We start from the raw sequence: 14,033 nt of genomic DNA, 5'->3' as shown, positions 1-14,033 counted from the left end.
AGAGTACACCGGTGAACACGTCGTTCACAACACCTACAGGTAATGAGCCTGCTAGTGTTCCACAGGACAGTCTAGAATAGTCCGTGGTCGTCATCCATACTCTGCTGAATGACTAGAATAACACCAATAACACCGAGGCCTCTCATCTGTTTGTTACACACCAATTATCTACCCATGTTCTACCCAACATATTAGTAGATAAAAATATACATTTTTATACATAGTTTAAAAACCTGTATAACATGTTTTAATCAATACATATTCCACATAACAGATGAGGCATACACACATAACACGTATTTCATAGAGAATACATCAGATCTATAAGATAGAAGAGAGTGAATATACACTCACATGTATAACAACCAAGTATATACACATACCACGTATTTTATAGGAAATACTTCATAATATTGCGTTGGAATGAAAATAACTACACACTCACTTGATCAGAAGATGATCGGGCAGCACTACGGCTTGCAGAAGAGGTGTTTCTCCGTAGATCTGGAAGATCTTCACAAAACCGGGCTCCTCGCGGGCAGCGTTTCGGCTCGGGAATAACACTCTTCAGGATCCTCGGGGCTTCGGATCTTACTTCGGGGCTCGGGAATATTACCGGGGCCTTCGGGTATAAACGAAACGCAAAACGAGGCAAAACTTAGAGAGAGTGAAGAGTTTGAACAAGAGAAAATGGCTGAATTCGAGTTCTATTTATAGGCTGCTGGGTCTGGGATTACGCGGGGCGTACTCAAATTACGCGGGGCGTACTCAGTACGCAAGGCGTACTCGGGTTACGCGGGGAGTACTTTGACATCACTGCGTGCGTCGACTGGTGGCATTCGAGTATTGGTCAGACAAGTTGCATCCGACTGAGTACGCGGGGCGTACTCAAATTACGCGGGGAGTAATCGACTTGTCAAACTTCTAAATTGCGTAACTTTCGCATACGAGCTCCGTTTTCGACGTTCTTTATATCCACGCGAAGGTCAGACCATACTCTACAACTTTCATTTAGACTCCGTCGGCTAATTTTGAATTTTATTTTTATTATTTATTTTTAGAAGGCCGGGACAGAAAAACTTCGTTATAAATTCATAACTTCTTCGTCAGACGTCCGTTCTCGCCTAACTTTTCATTGCTTCGCTACTAACAACAAGATCTTCGATTCTCATTTAGATTGTTTTGGCTAAAAACCGCTCGATCTCAAATCGAGTATTCGGGCTGCATACTGCCACGTCGAAACTTCAGAAAATTATAACTTCCTCATACGAAGTCAGATTTGAGCGTTCCTTTTATGCACGCTCTCGGTTTAACGAAATCTACGACTTTCGTTTAGGTTGATAAGGCTAAATATCGCTCTATCCTAAATTCATATTTTACGTCACTCTGCGTCGTGTCGGTTCTGTCGCGAAACTTCGACAGGTCATAACTTCTTCGTTATAACTCGGATTTTGGCATTCCTTATATCTCCCGAATCCTTGTTTCGACCACTACAACTTTATGCAAAGATGTCGGGCTTATCCCACACTTAAATTTTGACGCTTATTTTATTTTTAATTCATTAAATTATAGAAATTAAGAAAATACACACATAAATCACATAATTCAAATAATTCACAAATAATACATTCTTATTATTTCAAGTTGAGTTACAAGGTTAACCTAGACTATTACATTGCTAAAAATGGCAAGCCTAGAAACACGGGCGTTACACCTTTCCTCTCACAATCGCTCTAGATCTTTTAGGGTTTCTCTCTGGGGTTTGGTAGCCACAAATGACGACCCTAAGGACCTTTAAATAGATCCCAAACCCTGGAAATTAGGGTTTCATTAAACAGCGTGGACTCGCCGAGTCTAGTCATGAACCCGGATGAAAATCCGTGACCCTACTCGGCGAGTCTAAGCACCAACTCGCCGAGTCCCTCCACAAACTCAAAAATAAAAGAATAAAATAATATACCTGGAAATCCGGATGTTACAACTTGAGATGATTGTGTTTGGAATTGTAGAGAACTTTGTTGTTGAAAACCTTGGAATTGGGGAATGAATTGTTGTTGTGGTCCTTGTTGTTGGAAGAATTGTGGGTTGTAGGGAATGTTAGTGAATAAAGATTGTTGTTGGATTGGAGAATTCAACAATTGCATATATGATTGATAATCACTTGGAGTGTTTAGGGTGTTTGGAGTAGGTGAAGTATTTTGGTTGGGATCCATTTTTTTTGAAGAAAAGTGAAAGAAAGTAGGAGTATTTTTTTTGTATTTAGAAGTGTAAAATGAAGAGTGAAAGTGTAATATATATATATATATATATATATATATATATATATATATATATATATATATATATATATATATATATATATATAAATGGTGTTATTTAAAATTAAATTTAAATTTAATTTTTTTTGTAAACTCCAAACGGTCAAAAACAAAGCCGTTACACTCTCTTTCATTTTCATTCCTCGTCTTCATCCGTGATACGCACCACGCCATAAAGCACCTACGCGCGTCTGGGACGGTGTTCATGCGTATGTGGCCTTGCCACGTAAGCCCCACGCGTAGCCATCATTACTCCATACCACACAACCTTATATACCTTATAATTTGTAGTAATTTAATTTAATTTTTTTATTCTAATGTTATTAATTTAATGTAATTATAGTAGAAAATTTAAATTTTGAAATTTGAAATAGAGAATTAATAGGTTGACAAGTGGGATGACATTAATTAGGAGGCTTAATAGGGTGAGACATGACAAAAGAACTACTCTTTTATTAATATAGGATGATAGTTAATCTACTTGTATACGAAGTTTATTAAAAAAAAGAGATAACACAAAGATTAAGTTAATGTTGTTTACTAATTTACTTAAGTTTATATCTTACTAGGTATAAGACCTATAAAACTCATGTATTATATATATATATATATATATATATATATATATATATATATATATATATATATATATATATATATATATAAGAAATTTGGATCTATAAAAAAATAAGAAAAATAATGAATTATTAAAATTGATTATTTTATTTTTAAATTTAAACAAAATAAACTTATAAACTTTAATTTGAGATTTTAAAATAAGAAGGTAAGTCTATTAATTAATGAACTTGATATTCATTTATTACTATATTTATTGTAATTATCACATTAAAGTATTATATAAAATTTAATAAAATAGAAAAACTCATGAAATAACATGTAGAAAAGAAATTAATTCAAAATAACTACAAAATGATATTTGGCAAATTGTATGAGATTGTGACATGTGATAAAAAAAAACCCTTAATTTATTATGTAAGCATTAAACATTTTATAATGTAATTGAAAAAAGAAAATAATCAATGAGTTTGTAACATTTATATGAATTTAATCTCAAATTAATAGAATGATAACATTAACCTTCTATATATATAATCGCAAATTCTGAAAATTTAATGTAAGAATGAAAAACCTTAAAAAATGACAAGTGGAAAATAAATAATAATAATAAAAAAAACAAAAAAACCATGTGACAAAATTAAGGAGGAAAAATAACAAAAAAAAAAAAAAAAAAAAAAAAAAAAAAAAAAGATAAATACTTGTATTTAACCCCACCCCATGTAAAAGTATTTAACAAGTGGTATCTTAATAGGAAAATTCACGATTTTTTAATCCCAGCCTACTGATATGATATTGTTACCTATTTTGTGTAGTCCCTCAAATTTTAATTTCATTTCTTAAAAAATATCATTTTGTTTAAGGTTCCTTCGTGTGATGCTAACCACTTTTCCCATGTGGAAAAGCTAACAATTATAATTGAAGGACCATTTGTTATTATGGCTACTGTCATTCATAGTGGGTACTACACTTGTGAAAGCAGCTCATCTCCTCCTCAACATGTATTCTTTAATAGAGATAGGAGGATAACCCTAAATCGAAGGTGTTCACACCATACAAGTCTCAACGTATCCAAATACAATGCACGCAATAATGAGTAAACTCAATTCAAAACTAGAAGGTTTATTCCCATATAAAAAGCTATGTGAAAATACTTTCATGAATGTATACATTTTACATATAATATACACACAACATTGTACAATCAGCCGTTAGGTAGCCTCTTACCGTCTACAATTAATGCAAGTCGGTCGAGTTAATCGGAATCGGTTTTGGACCATCCTGGGCGTTCTAGGCGGTCTAGGTCTGTCAAAAATTCACACGTTCAAAAATTTCAAATAGAATCTCTGAATAATCAAATTTATGATAATCGGTGACTAAATTATAATAATTGATGTGTAAAATTGTGAAAGAGATCTTCGATTAGTCTAAAATATATGATATATGATGATATAAATATTTAGATATTTGAATATGTCAAAATTTTATGGTTATTTACTTATTTTGTCAAGATATAGGTAATACTTATTTAAAAACAAAATCTATTATAATTAAGGGTTTCCGCATAGGCGCCGATTAATCATCGGTTTGACTAATTAGTCCCTTAACCCTAGATTGCTCAACCACCAGCTAACTTTTACAACCTTATATACACATAAGATATGCCTAAAGAAATTCAATAATAGGAAACATTAGAGCACAATGTATGATAAGGGACATGTGTTCTTAAGTAATGAACACACTTTAAGAGTGTGTAGACTAATGTATAATCAACACCTATATAAGTATAATTATGTAAAATATCACACCTCTTTAAACTTAATTACTTTATGTAACATATTGATTTCTAGGTATGAGATTTGATTCTTTAAGCATGTTTTCTCATTGGAACTCGATGAGTTGATAGCCTCAACTCAGCGTGTTGAAGGGATTTTGGGTTGCGCATTTTTATGGACCAACTCGGCGAGTTGGTGAGGGGAACTCAACGTGTTGATGGATGGGCGGGAAACCCTAAATTTTAGGGTTTTGTACCCTATATAATCCCCTTAAGTCCTTAGGGCTGATATTTTATCAACCTCCAAACCCTCATATCGGCCCTTGTGAACCCTAATCATCATTCCCTCTCATTTGTGAGCTAGTGTGGTATTTTGGAGCAAAAGAAGAAGAAAGTTGGAATAGGGAAGCAATGATCTAGCAAGGAAAACTCTCATCTTCAATTTGATACTCATTTGGACCTTTGTAAGTGTCTACAATCTGATTTTTATTCCTCTATGTAGCTAGATCTTGAGTTTTGTCCCTGTCCTCCGTATTCTTGGATGATGCATTGGATAGATCTCATAAAGGTTGCAACTTTATGAATCTCCAGGTCAAGGTGACCTTGTAGTGGGTTGGATCTGGTTTAGCCAAGTTTTGATGCCATGCATGGGGTTTAGGTCATATTTCCCCCTTTTTGACCCATTTTGGGTTCAAGACATGCATTGGACATGCATGTCTATAAAGCACCAACTTTTGGGTTGATATTGAAGCTAGAATCTCTTTTGGAAAGGTTGGGTTTCCAAATATGAAGGACTTTGTTCTTAATAGTTAAGCCCTTGAGATTTCAAGCCTTGTGGAGGGGTTTTTGAGCACTCGGAGTAGCCCTAAAGGATAAAGTTGGAAACTTTATCCTTTTAGACAACATTTGAGTTTTACATCTGACCCTTAGAGTCCATGGAATCGATGAATCAATTGAATGTGTTAAGCAGGGGAAAACTCGGATGCGAGTTGGCTAGGGTTTTCCCGACCTTCTGAATATTATAGAAACTCAACGAGTTCATTGGTTCACTCGACGAGTTGGGTCAACATGGACTGTTGACCTTGATCGTTGACTTTGACTTTGACCATGGTTGATCAAGTTTGACTTTTAAGGGCATTTTGGGATTTTTATGGAAGTGGTCACATGGTGGTTGTAGCCATTTGAGTCGAGAGCTGAGATTCGGAGTCAGACCTTATCAGTTTTGTACTACTTGAGAGGTGGGTTTTCTTCACTGTACTTACGGGTCGAAGGCACCAATGTCGACCCATTGGATTGATACCCTCTTATGTATGCTTTTATGCTGTTAGGATCTGTTAGATCGGTATCCTGTACATAGGATGTTGCTATGTTGTTATGATTTGTTAAATCGGTATCCTGGTAGATAGGATGTTGTTATGCTGTTATGATCTGTTAGATTAGTATCCTGGTAGATGGTATGTTGAAATGTTTAGTGATCTGTTAACTGGCTATAGTCTGTTATATGATTATCTGTTAAATGTGCACATGTTTGGTTGGTGGTTGATGCTTCACTACTTTGTGTGTAAGCTAATAGGCCATGGGATTCCAACCCGATGGTTGAGGGCCTAGGGTATTCCATCCCGAGGATGATTGGACCCATAGCATGTTGACAGCCCGATGATTGAGGGGCCTAGGGTATTCCAACCCGATGGTTGATTGGACACATAGTATGTTGGCATTCCAACCCAATGGTTGAGGGGTCTAGGGTATTCCAACCCGATGGTTGAGGGGTCTATGGTATTCCAACCCGATGGTTGATTGGACTCATAGTATGCTGGCATTCCAACCCGATGGTTAAGGGGCCCGGGGTATTCCAACCCGATGGTTGATTGGGCCCATAGTATGTTGTTTTGTATATGCACTATTGTTTGTGTGTTGGTATTTTGGGGGAAACTCACTAAGGTTCGTGCTTACATTTTTGGTTAATAGTTTCAGGTACTTCAGCGGATCCTATCAGGGTGAAGGCGTGACCGTACACATCCTCACATTTTTGGACGTATGATTTTTGAGATATTCTGATATGAAAAAGTTTTGAAAACTATGTTGAGAACGATTCTGATTTTAAATAATGTTTTGGAAACAATGGGTTTTGTAAACACTTTTATAGAAAAAGGTTTGTTTTGAAAAGTTAAAATTTTTTGGATGTTACACTTAATTTAGCTTCACATAAACTTAATGACACTCATTAATCTCTTAAGGTATTATATATAACCTTAGTGAAGCATTGGAGCACCAAAATGACATCAGATGCGTGTACGTGGGCTTAACTTCTTTTTAGATTTTCTGATATAAAATTACAGTGGAAAAATAAGAAACAAGAACAAGAACACAAGAATGCAGATAATTTGTTCGACAAGAAACACAATAAAAGATAGATTTTAATAAACAATCTAGACCTATAGATTGAGTATCGATGAAAACAAATCAATACTTATTGATTTCAATTTGTATCAAACTAGAATACGCATCCTAAACTTGACAAAGGGGCGAGTATGCAACTAAAAAGAACAGCATTCTTTGATGACGTGCCCTAGCATGCACGAAGAAGCCACGCCCGGACGCGCCATATAATGCCCTAAGGCATGCCCCACCCAACATACTAAGCCCGATGTAACCTAGCGCCGGTCAGCACCCCTAAGAGCAGGGCGCTCGCGGAGAAAGGCTCGATCCTGCCAAGGGCGCCTTCCACTCAGGAACAAATGTAATGGTCTCATGCGACAAGGCAGATGGTCAGAGCATTACCGCCTGAACCAATCATTGGCTCTGACAGATTAAGGAGCATGATCGCCTATTCAACATCCCCGATCCTTTAGGGTCTGATGCCCTTGTACCGTACAGACTAGCAGAAGGACTCGGTATACAAGGCCACCCAGGTGCCTTAGGAAGTAAGTTTCCTTCTTTCACTTTATTCACAATACCATCACAAGTCTATCTCCTGACTTGATCGTTGGAGCGTATTCCCGGGAGCCTCCTCCCAGAGAGCGGATGACGATCCTTTCTCGCTGTGATCTTGCAAGTTCATCGGAATCACCAAAGGCGTAGAGCACCTTCGTAGTGGAACCGGATTACATCATATGGGGCCATCTGTAGCGTGATGAAAAACATACCAAAAGCACACTCCTCATCGGTGAAAGAATGGCATCTGACGACACCGAAGGAACCAATGGAACACTAACCAGCCCCATCAGGCGTATGATGTCACTGGAACAAACCACCACCCCGATTCTCACAGTAATCATTGGTGAAATTTCACAAAAGGCAGCTCGACAGTAACCACCGCTCCAACAACCGAACCACAACGACCGGCCGTCGGAGGATAAACTTCTTCCGTCGTAGTGTCAACACAAAACACTCTGATGTAAACACCCCAACTAACTATGTTCTAAATGGTTTTCAACATTCTAATACTCCTAAGGTTTACATGCAACCCTAGAAATCTTGGATCTATGTTTTACTAAGATACATGCAAATTTGATTTTCCAAGCTTCTTAACCTAACAAGCACGACATGGGGAACTTTTAAACATAATAGCGAGTTGAAGTACACAAGTTTTTGTTGTTTGGATTCCTTGAGAACCTTGTGAGCCTAGCACCTTAAGTGTGATGCCTCAAATGTCTCACACAACACCACAACACTTGGAATAACCTTGAGAGAAGTTCACTAACACTTAAAATTTGTCTAGCCCTCTTACGCCTGCTTGTAGTGGCCGATTTTGCTAGACATGGGGTGTTTATATAGTTGTGTCATAAGTAGGGTTACACCATGTAAACCCTAATTGTCATGGCTTTCCATATTCCATGATCCATGGGTTTATAACTCCTATGGTCTTTATATAGTTGCAATGCCATGCAACCCAAATGGACCATGCCAACGGGGTCAAGTACATTCCAGAAATAGTTATGAACGTAGACACCTAATCCAATAGTCTCCCAGTTGGATAAGTCTAATAATTATATTTGCAGGAATGACTTCAGGAACTGATTAGCAATCCTAACTCTTTCAAGGTCTCGCGGAACCGAGATGATGATGATACTCCATTTAAGATAAGTGATCATATAATCCTCTATTCTAGATATCAGCCGGAAAAATACATGGAACGATGTCTTACTTATTGTCCAATAGTTTGTTTCCCGATTTCCGATTTGTTTGACATAAAACTTAATCAAACACATCAATTTAGTTCTGATCGGGCCCGGTACATAGGTCAAAACAAAATCCTCGAGGGGCCCAGATATCGTTTCTAATCCAAGAAGGAATAGATAAACTTCGACTCATATGCTTGTTCTGCTATTCGTTGAGTTATACATAAATGCACGTTTTATAACATCAATTTACCAATGCGTTTTCATACAATCAATGTATAACCAACTCATAGTCAACAACTCATATCTCTAGGTTTGAAGACTAATATGATATTACCGTCTCACGATCACTCGAGATAAATTCCATGAAGTGATATAAGTGAGCGTGGGTTGAATCCAATACTCAGAACATATGAGTATTCATGAGTGTTGTAGCACCACTTGCTATGTCCAACAACTTAGACATCTACAAGCCATCTCATGATAGTCTCGATTCATATCTACTTCCAACATATGACCGATTGTGGAGAATTTGAATAATATGATATACCATAACATAAATATTCTGGAAGTCAAAACATGCAAAATGAAATGATAGTAAACGATTGACAAAAGATAGCAACACTTATACTTATAAATAAACAACAACTTTTATTTATCATCAAATGTCAATTACACTTTACAAATTTCAAAGCTATCTAACTACTAAAACAAATATCATCCTTCAGCCCTATGCGCATCGCATGCTGGAGATGCTTAACCATACCAAGTCCCTTCATGAGGGGATCTGTTGGGTTCTCATCCGATGATACCCTCTTTGCTATGAGGAGTCCTTCTGCTATCCGATGTTTGATAAAATGGTATTTTCTGTTGATGTTTCTGGATCTTCCATGATCCCTTGGTTCTGTGGCTAAGGCAACCACACTTTCACTATCACAGAAATCTCCATAGGCTCCTTTATAGTTGGTACTAATCCAAGGTCTCCAATGAAGTTATTTAGCAATATAGCCTCCTTTGCTGCCTCGCTTGCTGCTATAAACTCTTATTCGCAAGTTGAATCAGACATTGTCAACTGCTTAGAACTTTTCCAAGTAATTGCTCCTCCGTTTAAGGTAAAGACCCAGCCTGACTGAGAGCGGAAATTATCCATATCAGTCTGGAAGCTAGCATTACTATACCCTAATACTCTCAAGTTATCTCTCCGACCGAGGGTAAGGACCCAGTCATTAGTCCTCCGCATGTACTTGAGAATGTTCTTTACCGTAGTCCAGTGAGCCTTGCCAGGGTTCCCCTGATATCTGCTGACCATGCTTAATGCGAAGGCCACATCAGGACGAGTACAAGTAATAGCATACATGATCGAGCCTACATTGGAAGCATACGGTACTCGACTCATCTTAGCTATCCCAGCCTCTGTACTTGGGCTCTGAGTGCTACTTAGTCAGGCGTTACTCTGGATCAGTAACTCTCCTTTCTTAGAATTCTGCATGCTGAACCTATTCAGCACCTTATCCAAGTAGGTACTCTGACTAAGTCCAATTAATCTTTTACTCCTATCTCTCAAAATCCTTATCCCTAGGATATAGGCAGCTTCTCCAAGGTCCTTCATAGCGAAACACTTCCTAAGCCAGGAGTTAACCTCCTACAAAGTTGGGATGCCATTTCCCATGAGTAGTATGTCATCCACATATAGTACCAAAAAGCTAATTATACTCCCACTAGCCTTGACATATACACAAGATTCATCTTCGCTCCTTGAAAAGTCAAACTCTTTGACTTTCTCATCAAAACAAAGATTCCATCTGCGAGGTTCTTGTTTCAATCCATAAATGGATTTCTCAAGCTTACACACTCTATTAGGGTACTTTGTGCTGACAAAACCCTCTGGATGACTCATGTAAACATCCTCAACCAACTTTCCATTAAGGAAAACAGTTTTGACATCCATTTTCCATATTTCATAATCATGAAATGCAGCAATGACTAACATAACCCTAATAGACTTAATCTTTGCTACTGGTGAAAAGGTTTCATCATAATCAACTCTCAGAGTTTGAGAAAATCCCTTTGCAACCAGCCGTGCTTTATAAGTGTGTACATTACCATCCATGTCAGTCTTCTTTTTGAAGATCCATTTGCACCTGACTGTCTTACGACCTAGTACATTGTCAACCAAGTTCCAAACTTGATTGTCATACATGGACTGTATCTTGTTTTCCATAGCCTCTTTCCATTTAGCAGCCTCAGGGCCTGCCATGGCTTCCGTGTAGCTGTTAGGTTCATCCAGACCTATCTGTGTGTTATCACTGATAAGTGCATCACCTTCCGCAGTAATATGGAAACCATATTAATGCTCAGGTGCATTCCTAACTCTCGTGGAATGCCTCAGAGGTACAGACTCATCCGTCGGATAAACAGGAGTTTCCTCCTTAGGTTGATTGCTAGGCTTTGAGGTTCCTTCACCACTTGACTCTTGAATTTCTTCAAGGTCAATTTGCCTCCCACTGTTTCCTTGGCTTATGAACTCTCTCTCATGAAATACTCCCCTCATTGCTAAAAAGACCACATTATCATTGGGTCTGTGGAAGAGGTGACCAAAGGATTTCTATGGGTAGCCAATGAAAATACACCTCTCACTTTGAGGTTCGAGCTTATCGTGAGTCTCGCGCCTCACGAAAGCCTCGCAACCCCAAATATTGATGTGGTCCAAATTGGGAACTTTTCCCGTCCACATCTCGTGAGGTGTTTTGGAAACCTTTTTAGTAGGGACTAGATTAAGAATATGGATAGCAATCTCTAAGGTATACCCCCAAAATACGATTGGTAGCAAAGCTCGAATAATCATGGAACGAACCATGTCCAACAAGCTTCGATTACACCTCTCAGCCACATCATTAAGCTGTGGTGTCCTGGGAGGTGTCAATTGTGAGACAATCCCACATTCCTTAAGATAGTCAAGGAATGTTGTACTAAGATACTCACCACCTCGATCGGATCGAAGCATCTTAGTGTTCCTGCCCAATTGATTCTCCACTTCCTGCTTAAACTCTTTGAATTTTTCAAAGGTTTCTGAGTTATAGTTGATTAAGTAGACATATCCATATCTACTATAATCATCAGTAAAAGTCACATAGAAGTGGTTAGCATCCCTTATGTCGGTTCTGAAGGCTCCACACACATCAGTGTGTACCAGATCCAACAAACCTTCACCCCTAGCACAAGAACCAATGAAGGGTGATTTTGTTATTTTTCCAAGTAGACAAGATTCACAACTATCATCCGACTTTAGGTCAAATGGCTCCAAGACTCCATCCTTTTGGAGTTGGCCTGTGCTTTTCTTGCTTACATGTCCACGAAGACAATGTCATAATAATGCTTTATCCAAGTTAGTGGAAGAATCAATACACAACACATTATTTCCTAGCTATCTACAATCGACACAACTTCATACACACCATCACAAGTTAATGCTTTAAAATAAAGAACATTATTAAAGAAAGCATTAATACCACCACATTCATTATCAACAGAAAAGGTAAACCCTTGTTTGTACAAAGCATGAAAGGAAATAATATTTCTACCCATTTTAGACGAGTATCAACATTTATTCAAATCTAATGTTAACCCACTAATTAGAAACAAAGTATAAACTCTAATATTGGTGACAGGTGATTAAGCTTATCTTCCCATGCTCCACATCCTCACTTCTTCTTAGTCCTTGCAAATCAAAACAAATATGAATACTACAACCGCTATCAAGGACCAAAGAATTAGAATGGGGTGAGTTATTCGACAATAGAGTGTAAATACCTACATGGTTGGGTTTCACTTTCCCATCCTTAACATCTTGCAGATACTTTGGGCAGTTTTGCTTCCAGTGTGACTTTTCGTGGCAATGGAAGCATTCAGCCTCTTTAGGGTTGGCAGAAGGAGTGACGAAACCTTTCTTGGTTCCACTTGAATAGGATCCATCAAGGGACTTTACCTTGGTACCTTTCGAAGGGCTCTTCGTCTTCTTCCCTTGCCCGATTGCCAATACAGGGGCCGCGGTAGGAGTAGTAGAGGTAACAACCAACTTACCCTTGAGACCAATTTCGGTGGTCTTCAAGAGTCCTTGAAGTTTTCTGAGTGTAACTTCCTCCTTGTTCATCTAGTATGTCATTCGGAATTGATCAAAACAAGAAGGTAACGAGTGAAAAATGATGTCAATTGCTAACTCCTCGGGGAAGTTCATATTTAGCTTCAGCAAACAGTCCACATACCTTTGCATTTTAAGTTGGTGGCATGTGATGTGTTCACCATCCTTCATTCAGGTTGTTATCATGGAACAGATGATGTCATACCTCTCTTGGCGAGCACTTTGATGATAGTGGTCCATCAAGTCCCGGTGCATCCCAAAAGGGTAATAATCGTCATAGGACTTTTAGAACTCGGCTGTCAGCGTGGCCAACATGATACATGCCACTTTAGTGGCATTTATCTCATGAGTCCGGAATTCAACGATCTCCTCTAGAGTAACAAACGACTCATCAAGTTCCTTAAGCTCCTCGTCGAGGACATATTCCTTGTCCTTATAACAAGTGACCATCCTGATGTTCCGGATCCAATCCATAAAGTTGGAAACATCAAAGATGACTCTCCCACAACGGTTCATGAGAGAGAAAGAGCCGGTAGGGTTTGAGTCTGAAGCAACATTGTTAGAAGACATCTGAAAAAAAAAGACAAGTTTAGATTAGATATAAATATAGTCCTTAATAAAACACCTAAATGTAATATTAAGGCTAGGACCTAACACAATATTTTATAACTTAGAAGAGGGATGTCGTAATCCAAGATATAAAATATTTGAAGGTAGGTGAATTACGATTCACCAATTTCCACCATGAAAAACGAAATAAATTATTAGGTTTTTATTGGGTTTGAAACTCCTAGATTCTTTGAGATTCATTGAACTTTTCAATGGCATGTTTCAATCTCGAGTGTGCTATCACTGATAAATGCATCACCTTCCGCAGTAATATGAAAACCATAGTACTACTCAGGTGGGTTCCTAACTCTAGTGGAATGCCTCAGAGGCACAGACTCATCTATTGGGTTAAAAGGAGTTTCCTCATCAGGTTGATTGCGAGTGTTGTTTGAGGTTCCTTCACCGCTTAACTGTTGAAGTTCTAAAAGGTCAATTTGCATCCCACTATTTCCTTGGCTTATAAACTCTCTCTCGCGAAAGACTCATCTCCTTGCAAA

The sequence above is a fragment of the Lactuca saligna genome, chromosome 9, assembly GCF_052625555.1.
Source record: "Lactuca saligna cultivar CGN05327 chromosome 9, ASM5262555v1, whole genome shotgun sequence".
NCBI classification, from domain to species: Eukaryota; Viridiplantae; Streptophyta; class Magnoliopsida; order Asterales; family Asteraceae; genus Lactuca; species Lactuca saligna.
The sequence above is the reverse complement of the archived record's forward strand: the minus strand, read 5'-3'. Positions refer to the sequence as shown.